Source organism: Scyliorhinus torazame, chromosome 25, assembly GCF_047496885.1.
Source record: "Scyliorhinus torazame isolate Kashiwa2021f chromosome 25, sScyTor2.1, whole genome shotgun sequence".
Taxonomy (NCBI): domain Eukaryota; kingdom Metazoa; phylum Chordata; class Chondrichthyes; order Carcharhiniformes; family Scyliorhinidae; genus Scyliorhinus; species Scyliorhinus torazame.
Genome location: NC_092731.1, coordinates 31,784,582 through 31,803,212, shown reverse-complemented (window position 1 = coordinate 31,803,212; position 18,631 = coordinate 31,784,582).

Here is an 18,631-nt window from a genome sequence, read left to right as displayed (position 1 = left end):
GTCTGTGCGGAGTCTGCACGTCCTCCCCGTGTCTGCGTGGGTTTCCTCCGGGTGCTCCGGTTTCCTCCCACAGTCCAAAGCTGTGCGGGTTAGGTGAATTAGCCAATGATAAATTGCCCTTAATGTCCAAATTGCCCTTGGTGTTGGGTGGAGGTGTTGAGTTTGGGTGGGGTGCTCTTTCCAGGAGCTGGTGCGGACTCGAGGGGCCGGCTGGCCTCCTTCTGCACTGTAAATTCAATGATAATCTATGATTAATCTAGGACAAAGTTTCGGCACAACATCGTGGGCCGAAGGGCCTGTTCTGTGCTGTATTTTCTATGTTCTATGTTCTATGAGTTCTCACTACATCAGGAATTGAATTTTTAAACACCTCCCAAAGTATAATTTCTCTGAGAGCTTCATACGATTGGTCTATTTTCAAAGCCCTTATCCACCTATCAAAATTACACTGTTTGAGCCTTTCAAACTCCATGTATGTTTGACCAAATTCTTTCCTTAAATTACTAAACCTTTGTCTGTAGGCTTCAGGCACTAGTTCATATGCACCTAAAATGGATATTTTTATCCTCCTCAGACGTCCCAGATACCTCCGCCGGTAGTGATGCAAACACTTTACTAGCCCAGCTACCAGCTTTGTTTGAATCAGTAATACCCACATGTCCTGTGGCTATTTCATTTGTTTTGCTACCTTCTCAAATGAAATGAAAAAGGCTTCTACCTCCTTCTCATCAAACCTTGGCAATGCTTGGACATATTTAAATAGATTCCCACCAAGCCTTCGACAATGATGCTCTCTCTCACTATCCTCATCACTATCCACCAACTGTACGTTTCGCTTTACGTCTGCAAATTTTAACTGACTGTCATGTTTCATGGCCATTTCCTGAAATTCCAACTCTCTCTCATTATCTTTTTCCATGATCTATATCTCCCTTTCTCTTTCTTTTTTGGTCTGCTCGGGCTATTCTTTTTGTTTTCCCTTCTTCTTGATCTTTTTCTTCTCTCTCCCTTTATCTTTCTCTTTCTTTTTCCTCTCTCTTTCTTTCTCTTTCTCTTTCTTTTTCTTCTCTTTCTCTTTCGTACTCAAGCTGCTTTAATTGTTTCTCATGTTCCATTTGTTTAATTCGTAACTGAATTTTTGCTATTTAAAATGAGTCAAACTGTCTCTCAGGCAACTTTAAATACTTAGCCACTGCCATAATGACCTCATCTTTTCGCATTTTCTCAGGCAATGTTAACTGCAATGTTTTTGCCAAATCTAACAGTCTGTTTTTTGTCTCTGTCCGTAAGGTACTGCGTGTGACCGTCTCCACCCCAAAAACTTCACAGACTCTGAAAGAGCCATTGTCCACAACTCACTCCCTGCTTAAATTAAAATACCACACCTGAAAAGCACCCACAATATGCTCACACCTCACTGTCTTTAAGTTCACAAAGCGAATCTAATAGATAGACTTTTATCTTGGATGAGTCCCCAATTTGTTGTGGGCCAAGGTTTAGAGAACCCCAAAGTGTATCTTGGAGTTCACCTGACCCACAACTTTTAATAGATTGTGGTATGGGGAGCACACGGCCCACTCTACAGGTGTGGGACAGCAGAAATGGAAAAGTATTTTTTTCTGCAAAACAATGTTTATTCTATGAACTCAAGTTAACCTTTTTAAAACATACATTGAACATCTTAGCAACCATCAATTCAAATACAACCCCCAAAGAATACAACACTAAGCAAACCTTTAAGCTTTCCTTTTCAACATCGATACGAGTTCAAAACAAAACCTTTGTCAGAAGCACATCAGGTTAAAGTCACTACTGAAAATATGTATAATTCTGAATTCACCAAATGATCAAGAGATAATCTTTTGATGGAAGAGAGAACAAAGCAGTACACCTGCTTGGTCTGGCTTCAGCTCCAACATTGAAAATGAAACTAAAACACCTGCTCAAAAATGAAAGTAAAAAGCTGACAGAAAGCCCAGCTCCACCCACTCTCTGACATCACTGCAGTAATAAATATCCATTTCTTAAAGGTACTCTCACTGCAGATATTTATATACACACCCATTTATAAACACCCATTCCTTAAAGGTACTCTAACATGACAGTACCCTAACAGTTTGATTGCCATGTTGCAAAATAATTGTTTTGCCATCGTTGCCTATGATCTTCCCTGGGCCGTTCCATTGTTTAAAATTGTCTCTCTTATAGTACACCATGTCTCCTTGCTGAAAAACGGTGTTTGCTGGCCGTACATTATGTCATAAAGCTCTGTGAATTCTTTCAGAGACTTCTGCTTCCAAAAAAGCTTTTCTATTTCTATTTAATGCGTTTAAATGCTCAGCAAAGGCTGAGCTAATTGTAGTCCCTTCCCAAGCTGGAGGCTGGTCATCTAAAATGGATGGAATTTTAGGATTTCTACCAAACACTAATTGGTAAGGACTATAGGCCCCAACCATCTGCAATAAATTTTTTTGCATGTACCGCCCATGCTAAAGCTGAATTTAGCTTGCAGTTTGGTCTCTGCCAAAATTTTCCAGAGCATGTCATCTATTACCGCATGGTTTCTTTCACACACACCATTACTAAATGGGCTTTCCACAGCCATATTCATAACTGTGGATATTTACATTTTCACATATATCCCTAAACTCATCATAAGCAAATTCTCCCCCATTGTCCGTAAGGAACTTTGCCGGTGGGTCCATTCCTGTCCCTATCCATTTTTCTACGATTTGATCCAGAATTACTCACTTTTCTTTACTTTGTACAATTGTTGAATGAATAAATCTGGTTGCAAAATCTACAAAATGCAAAATAAATATATTATTGGCTTTCTCCCAGTTCTTAATGTCCATGGCCACAATGTCGTTGAAATCTCTGGCCAAAGGTAGGGTTACTATCGGTCGTGCTGGCGTCCTTCTGTACTTCCTGTTATGGGCATGGTTTAGAGAACCCCAAAGTGTATCATGGAGTTCACCTGACCCACAACTTTTAATAAATTGTGGTATGGAGAGTTCACAGCCCACTCTACAGGTGTGGTACAGCAGAAATAGAAAAGTATTTTTTAAAATAAAACAATGTTTATTCTATGAACTCAAGTTAACCTTTTTAAAACATACATTGAACATCTTAGCAACCATCAATTCAAATGCAATCCCCAAAGAATACAACACTAAGTAATCCTTAAGCTGTTCTTTTAACATCCATAAAACTTAAGAAAAACCTTTAAACAGAAGCACATCAGGTTAAAGTCACTACTGAGAGCAGGTATTAGTCTTAAATCACCAAAGGATCGATTTACAGTTTTTAGATTACTGAGAGAGATACTCAAGCCCCTTCTGGCTGTGACTGCAGCTCTGAAAACAAAACTAAAACACACCCTGCAGCAAACAACCTAAAACAAAGGTAAAACGCTGACAGACAGCCCAGCTCCACCCACACTCTGACATCACTGATAAATCCCCATTTCTTAAAGGTACATTTCTTAAACACCCATTTCTTAAATGCACTCTCACATGACATTCCTACAAACTTCACAGCGATCACTAACCTGTTCTATCAGTTTAGTACAGTCTTCATCCCTTACCCTTGCATCCATTAATAAATTTGTCAGCCTCCAATGAGACGGATGTGCAAATTGCCTATGCAGTTATAATACAACATGATTTATATCAGCTAAAGTTCCATTTTCAACTGCTATTAACACATCCTTAACAACTGTACTTGAAATATTATTTGTCGGTAATGGAATACAATCGTGTACCGACTGTGTAAATTGTAAGTCCACCATCTTTGCAAAAACTGTTGCCTTATCCTATTCCATATCCAGTTTCATGTGTGCTTTCTTCATCGACGGTCTGCTCAGAAGCAAAGGTATCTCACTTGATACAACATCTGTGCTAATGAAATGATTCACTCTGGCAATATTGCAAGGGATCACCACTCTTTTCAGCGACTGCAGAGTATTATCATCCCCAAACATGAAACTTGTGGAACTTTCAAATTCCTTAACCTTGTTACGATTTTCAGCATTCAAGGAGTCCAGGTAACATTTTAACCAATCAATTCCACACCCAGTAGATGTTCAGCCACCGTCCAATACAGCACAGCTGAAGGATTCTGCAACCAACACCCTCATTACCGGCGTAAAACTGTTTGTCAATAGGACAATACCTTCTTCCTGGTCACTATCTTTTTCCTCTTCTGTGTCATGTGTCACTTCAAACACTCTATTATAACGTGTTGGACAGTTGAAAGCATCATGGTATTGAGAGTCACATCGAAAACATCGATTTATCATGCCCCGTGCATTTCTGGTGTTCATCTTCCTACTGTAGGTTCTAACTGGGTTTCTGTCTTCATAATTTCTGGGTCCCGGTCTCCTTCTATAGTCATGGAACCTGTTTGTAGCCGTGCGATTTCGCCATCCTGTTAGGTGTGTATCTTCCATATTCTGCTTTGTGGAAAAATTACCTATTTGGGTCATCAGAGCCATCGGAATCGAATGTTTCCCCAGAAACTTTTTTACAACTTCTGTCATCTGATTGAATAAGGTATCCTTATCCTCAAACTGAACTCCTGTCAAAACCAGGAGCCTATCCATGTTGCTCACTCTAGCACAGTCAAGTAATTTAAAGGCTAACACAGACTGTGGAAATTCCAGGTTCTGTTTCTGCAGCCTTTTATATCGTCTGCCAAATTCCAATATATATTCTTCAATGGAGAAATCCTCTATTTTCCAGAACCTATCAAAATCTGACCATGCTTCATACGCACTTAACAAGTCATCCTTTTAAGAAATCGTATCCAAATAACGTAATATAGTCTCCAGACCTTCTTCTGAGTCGAACTCTTCCAAATCCAGTTCAGAAAGCACTTTGTTTCGGATTTTACTGTCATAAGCTAGAGAAAGAGCCAATGCCATACCTTGTTTTCTCTTTCCCAAGGCAGTTACCTTAGTCCACATAAATACTGCACTTCTCCATTCGTTGTACGATACCCTTTCAGATAAGAAGGGGGGGTAGTCAGATCTGGCCATCTTTATCCTGGGTACAGCCATATATCTTTTTTTTTCTCACTCACTCCTTGGTTTGATCTGGAAAAGTTGTATCTTTCAACCCTTCACATTTACACAGCAGCTATCCTCTGCTGCCATTTGTAAGATGTTTAGATGATGGTGTACAAAGAGTCAAAGGTACTGCTCCTTTTTACAAACACCTTTATTTTACTTTAACAGACTCTGCACAAAAGTCTATCTTCACATCACCAGACACAAAGGCCACCTGTAGCCTCTATACACACCAGTGTCAATTATTGGATACTTAACATAAATGAGACAACTAATTGGAATGTCTCTTAACCCATTACTTAACATGGGGTACCGTTCCTGAAGGTGCTGACTCTCACTGGGGTATACTTCCTGAAGGTGCTGACTCTCACTGGGGTACAGCTCCTGAAGGTGCTGACTCTCACTGGGGTACAGTTCCTGAAGGTGCTGACTCTCACTGGGGTACAGTTCCTTAAGGCGCTGACTCTCACTGGGGTACAGTTCCTGAGGGTGCTGACTCTCACTGGAGTACAGTTCCTGAAGATGCTGATTCTCACTGGCGTACAATTCCTGAAGGTGCTGACTCTCATTGGGGTACAGTTCCTGAAGGTGCTGACTCTCACTGGGGTACAGTTCCTGAAGGTGCTGATTCTCACTGGCGTGCAATTCCTGAAGGTGCTGACTCTCTCTGGGGTACAGTTCCTGAAGGTGTTGTCTCTCACTGGGGTACAGTTCCTGAAGGTGCTGACTCTCACTGGGATACAATTCCTGAAGATGCTGACTCACACTGGGGTACAGTTCCTGAAGGTGCTGACTCTCACTGGGGTCCAGTTCCTGAAGGTGCTGACACTCACTGGGGTACAGTTCCTGAAGGTGCTGACTCTCACTGGGGTACAGTTCCTGAAAGTGCTGACTCTCACTCGGGCATAGTTCCTGAAGGTGCTGACTCTCGCTGGGGTAAAGTTCCTAAATGTGCTGACTCTCACTGGGGTATAGTTCCTGAAGGCGCTGACTCTCACTGGGGTACAGTTCCTGAAGGTGCTGACTCTCACTGGGGTACAGTTCCTGAAGGTGCTGACTCTCACTGGGGTACAGTTCCTGAAGGTGTGGACTCTCACTGGGTACAGTTCCTGAAGGTGTGGACTCTCACTGGGTACAGTTCCTGAAGGTGTGGACTCTCACTGGGGTACAGTTCCTGAAGGTGTGGACTCTCACTGAGGTACAGTTCCTGAAGGTGCTGACTCTCACTGGGGTATAGTTCCTGAAGGTGCTGACTCTCACTGGGGTATAGTTCCTGAAGGTGCTGACTCTCACTGGGGTACAGTTCCTGAAGGTGCTGACTCTCACTGGGGTACAGTTCCTGAAGGTGTGGACTCTCACTGGGGTACAGTTCCTGAAGGTGTGGACTCTTCCTAGTTCACTCATCGGAATTCTCCTTGTTTGTGGGTGAACCACTTTGCAAATTGTGGCAGGATATTTAACCAAGTGGTGCATCACTTCGTGCAATTTTTAAAAAAAAATTGCTATTATCCAATTCAACTTCTACCCAGAGATGGAGCCAATGCTCCCGAGGAGCTTCATTATCTCATCCAGAGTGGATACTGGGTATGTCATATAAAGAAGCAGGTCATCCGTGTACAAGGACACCGTCTGCTCCACCCCTCCTTGATTCGTCCCCCTCCACTTACTGGAAGATCTCAGCCCGATGGACGGCAGATCTATTGGCAAAGCAAACAGGAGACAATGAATATTCCTGCCTCGTGCCCCTATTCAGCGGAATGTCACCGAATTCCCCGTATTTGTGTGAACACTCGCAGTGGGGGCCCGAGACAATAAACAATCCAGGATATAAACTTTTGTCCAAATCCGAACCTGCCATGAATCTCAAAGAGAGATGCCCACTCCACCCTATCAAAGGCATTTTCAGCGTCTCGGGAACCTATCACCTCCGGCTCGAGCACCGAAGAGGGGGAGAGGACAACATTTAATAGGCGATGTATTTTGGCCAACAGTTGCCGACCTTGACGACGCCAGTCTGGTCTTCCTAGATCACCTCTGGGAGGCAGGACTCCAACCGCTGCCAACACTTTGGCAGTAACTTAGTGTCCGCATTTAAAAGTCAAATAGGTCGGTGCGACCCTCATTCTGTCGGTAACGAGCAACAAACCCGGGACAAGGAGTCGCTGAACATATCGAAAATTAGAGCGACCAATTGTTCCACAAAGTTCAAACTCAGTGGGGAATCCATCAGGGCCAGGAACTTTACCCGTCGGCATCACCCCAACGCATTTCCTCATTTTCTCTGGGCCCAACCGGGATTCCAACTCTTCCCGCCTCTCCCGCTCCATCACTGGGATGGGTAACCCATCCAAAAAATCCGTCATGGTCGAAACCCCCCACCGGGGGCTCCGATGTACTGAGATCCTGATCAAATGTTTCAGGAGCTGCATTGAGCTGAGGCGGGTGGAAACCAGGCTGCCACTCGAGACCCGTCTCTGCTCAATCTCCCGGGAAGCTGCCTGCTGTCTGAGCTGGTGAGCTAAGAGGCGACTGGCCTGCTCCCCGTGTTCATAAATACTCCCCTCGAACGTCACAGCTGGCCCACCGCCTTATCCAGTGATAAGAATTCTTTTTTAAAATCTAAATTTAGAGTGCCCAATTCTTTTTTCTTCCATTTCAGGGGCAATTTAGCGTGGCCAATTCACCGACACTGCACATCTTTGTGATGTGGGGTGAGACCCACGCAGACACGGGGAGAATGTTAAACTCCACACGGACAGTGACCCGGGGCCGTGATCGAACCCGGGTCCTCGGCGCCGTGAGGCAGCAGTGCTAACCACTGCGCCACCGTGCCGTCTTATTGATAATAATTCAAATTGTGTCTGCAGCTTTTTCCTACTTGGCAACAACTGGGACAAGTGAGTATTGATGATGCACCTCAAGGATGGAGTCCACCAGCCTCTGCCACTCCGCCCTCACTTTCCTTCCCATGGGCACTTTGAGGGAAATTATCTCCCCCGATAACCACCTTAAGGGCTTCCCACAGCGTAGAAGATGAGAAAGATGAGACGATGAGAAAGGGTAGAACGGTAGCCTTGTGGATAGCACAGCTGCTTCACAGCTCCAGGGTCCCAGGTTCGATTCCGGCTTGGGTCACTGTCTGTGCGGAGTCTGCACGTCCTCCCCGTGTGTGCGTGGGTTTCCTCCGGGTGCTCCGGTTTCCTCCCACAGCCCAAAGATGTGCAGGTTAGGTGGATTGGCCGTGCTAAATTGCCCTTAGTGTCCAAAATTGCCCTTAGTGTTGGGTGGGGTTGCTGGGTTATGGGGATAGGATGGAGGTGTGGATCTTGGGTCGGGTGCTCTTTCCAAGAGCCAGTGCAGACTCGATGGGCCGAATGGCCTCCTTCTGCACTGTAAATTCTATGATCTGTGATCCAAGTCTCACTTTTATTACATTTAAATCTATTCCCCAATGGCGGTGGACATGCGTTCACAAACTCTCTTGTCCGTTAATAATGCCGGATCCAATCTCCATGGCGGACGCTGGGAGGGGCCTGACTCTGGAACCAAATCAATACAATGTGGGGCATGATGGGAAATCACAATGGCCGAGTAGCTCGTCCCCTCCACCAAAGGGAGGAGAGATTATCCACCACAGAAAAGTCGATAGGCGAGTATACCTGGTGGACACGGGAGAAAGAGGAAAAGTCTTTATCACCCGGGTACAAAAATCACCACGGATCTGCCCCCCCCCCACATCTGCTCCATGAAAACCAACAATACCTCGGCCACCCCTGACGGGGTCAGAGATTTGGGTCTGGGTCCATCCCAGTGTCCGCAACACAGTTTAAATCGCCCACAAAATAAGCTGAAATGAATCCAAATTGGGGATGGAGGCTAGCAGCTTGTTAATAAAACCCGGATTGTCCCAGTTTGGAGATGAGACGTGAACCAGGACCATCGAGGTGCCCGTCAAAGACCCACAGACAATAACATTTCTGCCATTGGGGTCAGCCAAGATCTTAGCGGCAGAAAACTGAACCCTTTTATTGATTAAAATTGCCTCACCCCGGACCCCACCATCAAAACCCGAATGAAAAACTTGTCCCACCCACACCTTCCCCAACCTCGTCCCGTCGCTGAGCCACAAATGAGTCTCTTGCAGAAACACCACATCGGCAGTTAAACCTTTCAGGCGAGGAAATACCCTCGACCTTTTCGCTGGGCCATTCAACCCCCCCTCATTCCAGGCGACCAAACGAATTGGGGGCCACCAACCCTCGATCCGGAGTCAGCCATTTCCACCAAGAGGTATTATCCAACAGTTCCATCGAAAGTGCAGCAACCAGGCCCACCCAAGATGGCCGCCAAACCCACTAACAAGATTAAACAAAGAGAAAACTGCAATCACGTTCAGCAAACTGCCCCTCCCCCCTCCTCCCCACCCTCAGGCACGACTACACCCAAATATGCAGACAGAAAACGGCAAGGTGAACATAAACCACAAAAACCTACTTCTAATAAACCTCACCCCAAACTGAACAAAAACACAGCTCATTATCTAAAACAGAACTGATATACTGAGCTGCAGTCAATCCCTCAGCACCGCTCCCGTTAGCTAACTCTTCAGCTGGCAGGGCGGCTCCCACCCAGAGTGAAGAAAAGTACGAACAGAAAAAAGACACAAAGTTTATAAACTACATAAAACATAGTATTCCAACAGGGTGCGATATATTTTCACAACGGTTACAACAAATAGAGCAAAAACCCACATAAAAATAAATCCCCTGCCCAAGTCCAACTTGCAAAACATTCAACCCAAACAAAAACAGAAAAATACAAACATGAACAAGGATCCCCGACAATTCCACATCTGGACCTCCGGTGATGACATGTGGCTCCTGCCATAGTCCCGGTATTTCGATTCCTTTTCCTGTTGTTTTGGGGGATTTGGGGCTCTAACCCAGTCGGTTGGTGTGGAGATCGGAAAGGCGGCAGAGGAATATCAAAAGCCTCGGCGGAAGCTCCGGCTGGAAGGCCGGCAAAGGAATCTGGGAAGAAAAGATGGCGGAGGCGGCCACACCCATCCCGTTAGAGACGCTGGCTGGGGTGCTGGTGCAGGAGTTGGGAAGGTTTGATCAAATTAGCTACAAGGGAAGGAGATTAAAGAGTCGTTCAAAACCGGAGACTTTCAGCGGCGGCCATCGTGTGACTGGTCGCACATTCGGTGGCTCCCGCTCGTCATGGATTTTTTGGGCCTTTTCCCCGATTAACGGCGGAGCTGAGTGATGGTGTAAGGTGCAGGAGGAGTGGAAGACAAGAGTATCCCACTGGTGTATGGATTTGTGGACCAGAAGTGGTTGAAAAAAGAGGGACAATTTCTCAACGCTGGTGTGGAGCCTGCGACACAGGGGAAGGTGGTGAAGGGTCAGGGTCCGGGTCTGCGAGACAGTGGAAGGTGGTGAAGGGTCAGGGTCCGGGTCTGCGACACAGGGGAAGGTGGTGAAGGGTCAGGGTCCGGGTCTGCGAGACAGTGGAAGGTGGTGAAGGGTCAGGGTCCGGGTCTGCGAGACAGTGGAAGGTGGTGAAGGGTCAGGGTCCGGGTCTGCGAGACAGTGGAAGGTGGTTGAAGTGTTGGGTACTCTGAGACACAGACGAACCAACACGGTTGCGAATGGTACAACGCAGTTTTATTTCATTTATCTATTGACATAGTAAACTCTGGTACTCAGCACATGGTGACTGTCTGAGTGGCTGGCAATGAGGTCTGTGCCCTGAGCTGGCTCCTGATGGACTGCCCAGGAAGTGTCCTATTCCTTGTTTTGTACTGTGTATGCTCTTGTCTGTGATTGGCTGTTGTGTTGTGTGTGCTTATTGGTCCGTTGACCTGTCCATCACTATGTCTGTGTGTATGTGCTGTGATGTTCACTTGAATATCATGACATCCCCCTTTTTTTACAAGATTATGTGCCTACGTGGTTAGAAATAGAGATGTGTACTGAGTGCAGCTAAATGTGTGTGTGTGTAATATTTACAGCATGTACCTGGGGCTTAACTATATACAAGGGGCGATGTCGGGTGTGACATAACAACGAGGTTGTACCACAACAAAGAACGGGGAAATGTGGAACGATAAAACAAATTCCTGTAATGATAAGAACATAAACATGTTAATACAGTGGTTGCATGAGTTCAACGTGTTCAACAGTCTCATAAGTCCAGTCTAGTAGGTGGGCGACGAATTTGGGTTGACCGCCTCAAGGGTAGATCTGGAACCACCGGCTGAGGTGCGAGCCTGGCCACGGGCGACAACGGAAGGGGCATGGTAGCAGGCAGCTCCACGAAGTCACTATCAGGAACAACAGGAGGACACGGTGTCAGTGTAAGGTCTCGTAGCGAGCGTGGAAGTAGGCAAAGAGCCCAGCGATTGCGCCGACGAACAGATCCACCAGGCATGCGAACCAGGAACGAGCGGACAGCCACGCGTCGGAGAACTTCGGCAGGTGCTGACCAGCCACCGTCTGGTAGGTGGATGCAGACTTCATCTCCAGGGGCCAGGGCGGGAAGATCAGTTGCCCGTGTGTCATATGACCTCTTCTGGCGACCGCGCTGCAGTTGCATCCTGTGCAGTACCGGAGCATGGTCTATTGTGGGCGCCAGAATGGAAGGCACAGTGGTCCTGAGGGCGCGACCTATCAGCAGCTGTGCTGGCGAGAGACCCGTGGCTAGTGGGGCCGAGCGATAGGCCAGCAGGGCGAGGCAGAAATCCGATCCGGCAGCAGCAGCCTTGCAGAGGAGCCGCTTTACAATGTTAACGCCCTTCTCCGCCTTTCCATTGGACTGGGGGTGCAGAGGGCTGGACGTCACGTGTGAAAAACCATATGAGGCAACAAACGATGACCATTCCTGGCTGGCGAAACAGGGCCCATTGTCCGACATGACAGTCATCGGAATGCCGTGGCAAGCAAATGTGTCTTTGCAGGCCCTTATGACAGCAGACGACGTCAAATCGTGCAGGCGTATGACCTCTGGGTAGTTGGAGAAGTAGTCAACGATGATGACATACTCCCTGCCGAGCGCGTGAAATAGGTCCACACCCACCTTCTCCCAGGGGGACGTCACCAGCTCATGGGGCAGAAGCGTTTCAGGAGGTTGCGCCGGCTGAAACCTTTGGCAGGTGGGACAGTTGAGCACCATATTGGTAATATTGTCACTGATGCCCGGCCAGTATACCGCCTCTCGGGCCCTCCGTCTGCACTTCTCGACCCCCAGGTGGCCTTCGTGTAGTTGGTCGAGAACCAGCTTGTGCATGCTGTGCGGAATCACAATCCGGTCCAGCTTCAGAAGGACACCATCAATGACGGCCAGGTCGTCCCGGACATTGCAGAACTGCGGGCACTGTCCTTTGAGCCACCCTCCCATCATGTGGCGCATCACACGTTGTAGAAGGGGGTCGGCCGCAGTCTCGCGGCAGATACGGGCCAGACTGGAGTCATCAGCTGGCAGATTTGCCGATGTTAAGGCCACCTGCGCCTCGACCTGACAGACGAACCCCTCCGAATCTGGCGGCGTGTTCACTGCTCTGGATAGGGTATCCGCCACGATGAGGTCCTTCCCTGGGGTGTAGACCAGTTGGAAGTCGTACCTCCTGAGTTTCAGTAGGATGCGTTGGAGGCGAGGGGTCATCTCGTTCAGGTTCTTGTTTATTATGCTGACCAGGGGGCGGTGGTCAGTTTCAACAGTGAATCGGGGAAGGCCTTACACATAATCATGGAACTTGTCTAAACCAGTTAGCAAGCCCAGGCACTCCTTTTCGATCTGCGCGTAGCGCTGCTCTGTGGGGGTCATGGCCCGTGATGCGTAGGCCACTGGGGCCCATGACGCCGTGTCATCCCGCTGCAGGAGCACTACTCCAATGCCGGACTGGCTGGCATCAGTCGAGATTTTGGTGGCACGAGACGTGTCAAAAAACGCCAATACCGGTGCAGTGGTGAGTTTGCGTTTGAGCTCCTCCCATTCCAGCTGGTGTGTGTGTTGCCACTGGAACTCTGTGGACTTTTTGACTTTTTGAGGTGGCGCAGAGCTGTCGTGTGGGAGGCAAGGTTGGGAATGAACTTCCCCAGGAAGTTGACCATGCCTAGGAAGCGTAGTACTGCTTTCTTGTCTGCCGGCTGCGGCATGGCTGTGATGGCGCTCACCTTGTCTGCATCCGGACAGACCCCTGACCGGGAAATATGGTCCCCAGGAACTTCAGCTCGGTTTAGCCAAAGGAACACTTGGCTCGGTTGAGGCGCAGGCCGTTTTCCCGTATGCGGGCAAAAACGCGTTGGAGACGATATATGTGCTCCTGTGGTGTGGTGGACCAGATGATGACGTCGTCCACGTATACGCGCACCCCTTCGATGCTTTCCATCATCTGCTCCATGATCCTATGGAAGACCACGGATGCCGAGGTGATGCCAACTGGCATCCGGTTGTAGCAGAACCTGCCGAAAGGGGTGTTGAAGGTGCATAGCTTTCAGCTGGACGGGTCCAGTTGGATCTGCCAAAATCCTTTAGAAGCATCCAGTTTCGTGAATATCTTCACCTGGGCCATTTCACTGGTGCTCTCCTCCCGTTTGGGTATGGGATAATGTTCCCTCATGATATTGCTATTGAGGTCTTTTGGGTCAATAAATATCCGGAGCTCGCCGGAGGGCTTCTTGACACACACCATGGAGCTGACCCACGGCGTGGGCTCCGTGACCCTGGATAGGACCCCTTGGTCCTGGTGATCCTGCAGCTGCTGCTTGAGGCGGTCTTTGAGTGGCGCAGGGACCCTGCGAGGTGCGTGAATGACCGGGATGGCGTCTGGTTTGAGGCAAATTCGGTAGGTGTATGGCAGTGTTCCCATGCCCTCGAATGCCTCCTGGTTGTGGGTGAGGAGCGATTGGAGCTGTGCGTTGAACTCTGCATCCGGGAAGTCAGACATGCCGTCTGGAGAGAGAGAGTGGACTCGTTGCACGAGGTGGAGAGCCTTGCATGCCTGTGCGCCCAGCAGGGAGCCCTTCGATGAGCCGACTATCTCAAACGAGAGTGTGGCCGTGTGTGTTGTGTGTCACCTGGAGCTGGCAGGATCCCATGGCCGGGATAACGTTCCCGTTGTAGTCGACCATCCTGCACCAGGACGGCTGGATTGGTGGTCTGACCTTCATGGCGTAGAAGGCTGACCATGCTATGAGGTTGGCGGAGGCGCCAGTGTCCAGGCGGAAAGTGATCGGTGATCGGTTGACCGTCAGGGTGGCACACCATTCATCACCCGGATTGATCGTGTTGACTAGGTTCCCATCAATGACCGCAACCCGGAAGGCGTCTCGGTCATCTGTGTCACCGGTCTGGATGTTGTCTGGGCACGATTCGTAATGGGGAGGCTGAATGGTCCGCACGTCCCTACGAGGTTGTCGGAGAGGTGGCAGATCGACAGGTTGAGCCGCTCGACAGTAGGCAGCGTAGTGGCCCCCCTTGCCACAGCGTAGGCATTGTCGGGTTCTTGCGGGACATTGCCCTTTTAAATGTGCAGCTCCACAGTTGCCGCACGTCGTGACGTCATGGCGTTCGTTGCGCCACTGCGCATGCGCAGTTTGGTCTTGTGTCGTGCGCGCCTGCGCATCACGTCCCTCAGTGTTGCCGTAGGTTTTGGTGCGCACAAGCGCAGGAGGTCCCGAAAAGCACACGAAACAGCCGCCCTCATCCGGGCCGCGGGCCGGGAGGAACTCGATCGCCTGGACCCGTTCGGCCTCGTGGGGCGCCTGGCTCGCCGATCCGGTCGCGTAGGACCCCCTCCGTGCCGATTCGGTCGCCTGAAATTGGGCATAGCGGCTAATCGCGTTTTCGTGCAGGACACAGGCTTCGATTGCGGAGGCTAAGGTGAGGTCTTTTATTTTTAAAAGCTGCTGGCGTAGGGTGCCCGAGTGTTGGTCGAGCTTGAGGAGGACCGTCTTGTATTTAGATTTGTCCTCGCCTTCCGCGGACACCAGGGAGTTGTAGACATGGATGGCGTGCTGCCCTGCGGTGGTGAGGAGGATGGCGATCTTTCTGGTGTCCGAGGCGCTCTCTCTTTGTCGTTGGCTTCCAGAAAGAGTTCGAAACGCTGTTTGAACAGCTTCCAATTTACGCCAAGGTTCCCAGCGACTTGCAACGGCTGCGGTGTGTTGATGGTGTCCATGGCGCAGGATGGCAGATTTGTGGGTACGTATTAATTCACTTCTGGTATCATGAAGTGTTGGGTACTCTGAGACACAGACGAACGAACACGGTTGCGAATGGTACAACGCACTTTTATTTCATTTAACTATTGACATAGTAAACTCTGGTACTCAGCACATGGTAACTGTCTGAGTGGCTGGCAATGAGGTCTGTGCCCTGAGCTGGCTCCTGATGGACTGCCCAGGAAGTGTCGTGTTCATTGTTTTGTACTGTGTATGCTCTTGTCTGTGATTGGCTGTCGTGTTGTGTCAGCTAATTGGTCCGTTGACCTGTCCATCATTATGTCTGTGTGTATGTGCTGTGATGTTCACTTGAATATCATGACAGTGGTGAAGGGTCACGGTACGAGTCTGCGACACAGGGGAAGGTGGTGAAGGGTCAGGGTCCGGGTTTGCGACACAGGGGAAGGTGGTGAAGGGTCAGGGTCCGTGTTTGCGACACAGGGGAAGGTGGTGAAGGGTCAGGGTACGAGTCTGCCTGCCCAGTGGGCGTTGGATCAGCTGGTGAGCCTACTCCACGAGATGTTTGCCCAGCAGAGGAATGAGAACATGGAGGACCTGGCCAGGGTGGTGGATCCGATAAAGGCGGGGATCGACCACATGGAGATGAGGTTCGAGGCCAAGGGGCAAGCAATCCAGAAGGTGGAGGAGGCGGTGGGGAAACACGAGGAACAGCTTGCCTCAATATGTGCGGAGATGGGGAAGATCCAAGAACAACAAAGGAGCCTGCAGAAGGATGCTAGGCACTATGGGCGGGGTCTACCAGGCTAGCTGGGCGGGCTAGCTCAGGGAGTTCAGTGGGGGGTGAGCTGGTGGTAAGTGTGTTGATGGGGATTGGGATTGTTATTTTGCTATGGGGTGGGGGTGGGGGGGGAGGGAGGGGGGAGAGAAGACTGCTGACAGGAGAGGGGTTGTTGAAGGGTGACGTGGTGAGGGTCGATGACGGTTGGTGCCCTAGGGCGGGCCCGAGGAAGTGTGCGACGTGGGTTGGAGGCTGGCCCAGGAAGGATGTGGTTTATCGGCAGAGGGGTGCGGGGTGCCACCGCCCCCCCCCCCCCCCGACCAGGCTATCACATGGAATGTGAGAGGGTTCAATGGGCCAATCAAGAGGGCCCGTGTGTTGGCACATTTGAAAAGCTTAAAGGCGGACGTGGCAATGATACAGGCGACATACCTGAGGGTGGTGGATCAGACTAGGCTGAGGAAGGGGTGGGTAGGGCAGGTATTCCATTCGGGGCTAGATTTTAAATCAAGGGGGGTGGCGATTCTGATTTACAAGCGGGTGGCATTTGAAGTGGGAGCTACAGTGGGGGCTCGGGGGGCAGAAACGTTATAGTGAGCGGGAGGTTGGAGGGGATGGCGGTGGTGCTGGTGAACATTTATACACCGAACTGGGACGACGTAGGGTTTATGATGCGGGTATTGGGGAAGATCCCTGATCTGGACTCGCATCGGCTGATTATGGGGGGGGGGGGTGACTTTAATACGGTTATGGATCCAAGGCTGGATCGGTCGAGTTCGAGGACAGGGAGGGTGTCGGTGGGTGCAAAGGAACTAAAGGGGATTATGGAAGTCATGGGGCGGGGGGATAGATCCATGAAGGTTTGGACAGCCGAGGGCGAGAGAGTACTCATTTTCTCCCCATGTACACAAAGGGTACTCGCGGATTGACGTTTTCGTTATGGACAGAACGTAGTTGGCGGGGGTGGTGGACGATGAGTCCTCGACGAGAGTAATGTCGGATCGTGCCCCACACTGGGCGTACGGGTGAGTAAGGAGGGGGGCCAGCGCCCGCAGGAGGTTAGATGTAGGACTATTAGTGGAGGAGAAGGTGTGTGTGCGGGTGAGGGGGGCCATTCGGAGGTATGTGGAGATAAACGATACGGGGGAGGTTTCGGCAGCTACGGTATGGGGGGCGTTGAAGGCAGTGGTGAGAGGGGAGTTTATCTGGGAGGAGGTGGAGCGGGCGGAGGTGGATAGGTTAGTGAGGGAGATCCTCCAGGTAGACAGGGGGTACTCGGAGGCCCCGGAGGCGGGGTTGTTGAAGGAGTGGCAGAGGCTGCAAATGGAGTTTGGGTTGCTATCTACAGGGAAGGCGGGTGGGCAGTTGAGAAAGGCGAGAGGGGCAGAGTATGAATATGGGGAGAAGGCGTGCAGGATGTTAGTGTCACAATATATACACAAGTATTTGATGGTGCACAGACAGACAGTGAGTGACACAAAGGATGACCAATGAACATACAGAACACAGCAGCCAATCACCAGACAGGACACGGCCACTATATAACCAGGGGGCACTAGTTTTCCCGCTCTCTTGGGGTGCAGCCTCTGAGACAGTCAGAGCCCGTGAGCAGCAACTAGAACATACATCATGTGGTAGTAAGATAGTCTGGTCAGGTTAGCCTCAGGTCTCCAGTCAACTCAGCATAGTGTCAACCCACAGTTAAAGTATGTTTAATAGTTAAGAGTTTAATAAAATAGAGTTGCATTTCTTTAAGTGTTGGAAGCCTGTCTCTCTCACTGCTACAGTAAACGCAGTCCTCGCAGACCCAGCTTACCCAACACATCATGGTACCAGTGAGTAATGCTTGAGTTTGACAGACCTAACTTGAGATAGTCTGCCTTTGACCAGCGATCAGCCATCCGGTAACATGGACAGCGTCCGCCCTCCCCCGCCGCTCCTCATCGCCGGCAACCTCGGTGCGAACTGGAAGATTTTGAAGCAGAAGTTTCAGTTGTATCTTGAAGCCATCGACCTCGAGGCCGCATCGGATAGCAGAAAGATTGCCCTCTTCCTCTTTTTGGGGACCACGCTATCCACATTTTTAACTCCCTCATCTTTGCTGAAGGTGAGGACAAGACAAAGTTTAAAACAGTCCTGCTGAGGTTCGACAGCCACTGTGACATCGAAGTCACCGAGAGCTTTGAACGCTATGTGTTCCAGCAGAGGCTTCAGGGTAAGGAGGAACCTTTTCAGTCCTTCTTAACCCATCTCCATATCCTCGCGCAGTCCTGCAACTACGGCTCCACTTCCGACTCCATGATCCGCGACCAGATCGTTTGAGGGGTCCATTCCGATCCCCTTCGCCAGCAACTCCTCAAAGTCGCAGACCCAGCTTCCCCAACACACCAGTTAGCGCACCAGCTCAGGAAACGGGATGCAGCGAGGGAGATTGGGAAAGTGAAGGATAGAGGGGGGAACATGATCTTGGACGTGGTGGGGGTGAACGGGGTGTTTCGGGACTTTTACAGCAGGTTATATCAGTCGTAACCCCCAGCCAGGATGGAGGGGATCAGGCGGTTTTTGGAGGGATTGGAGTTTCCGAGGGTGGAAGGAGAG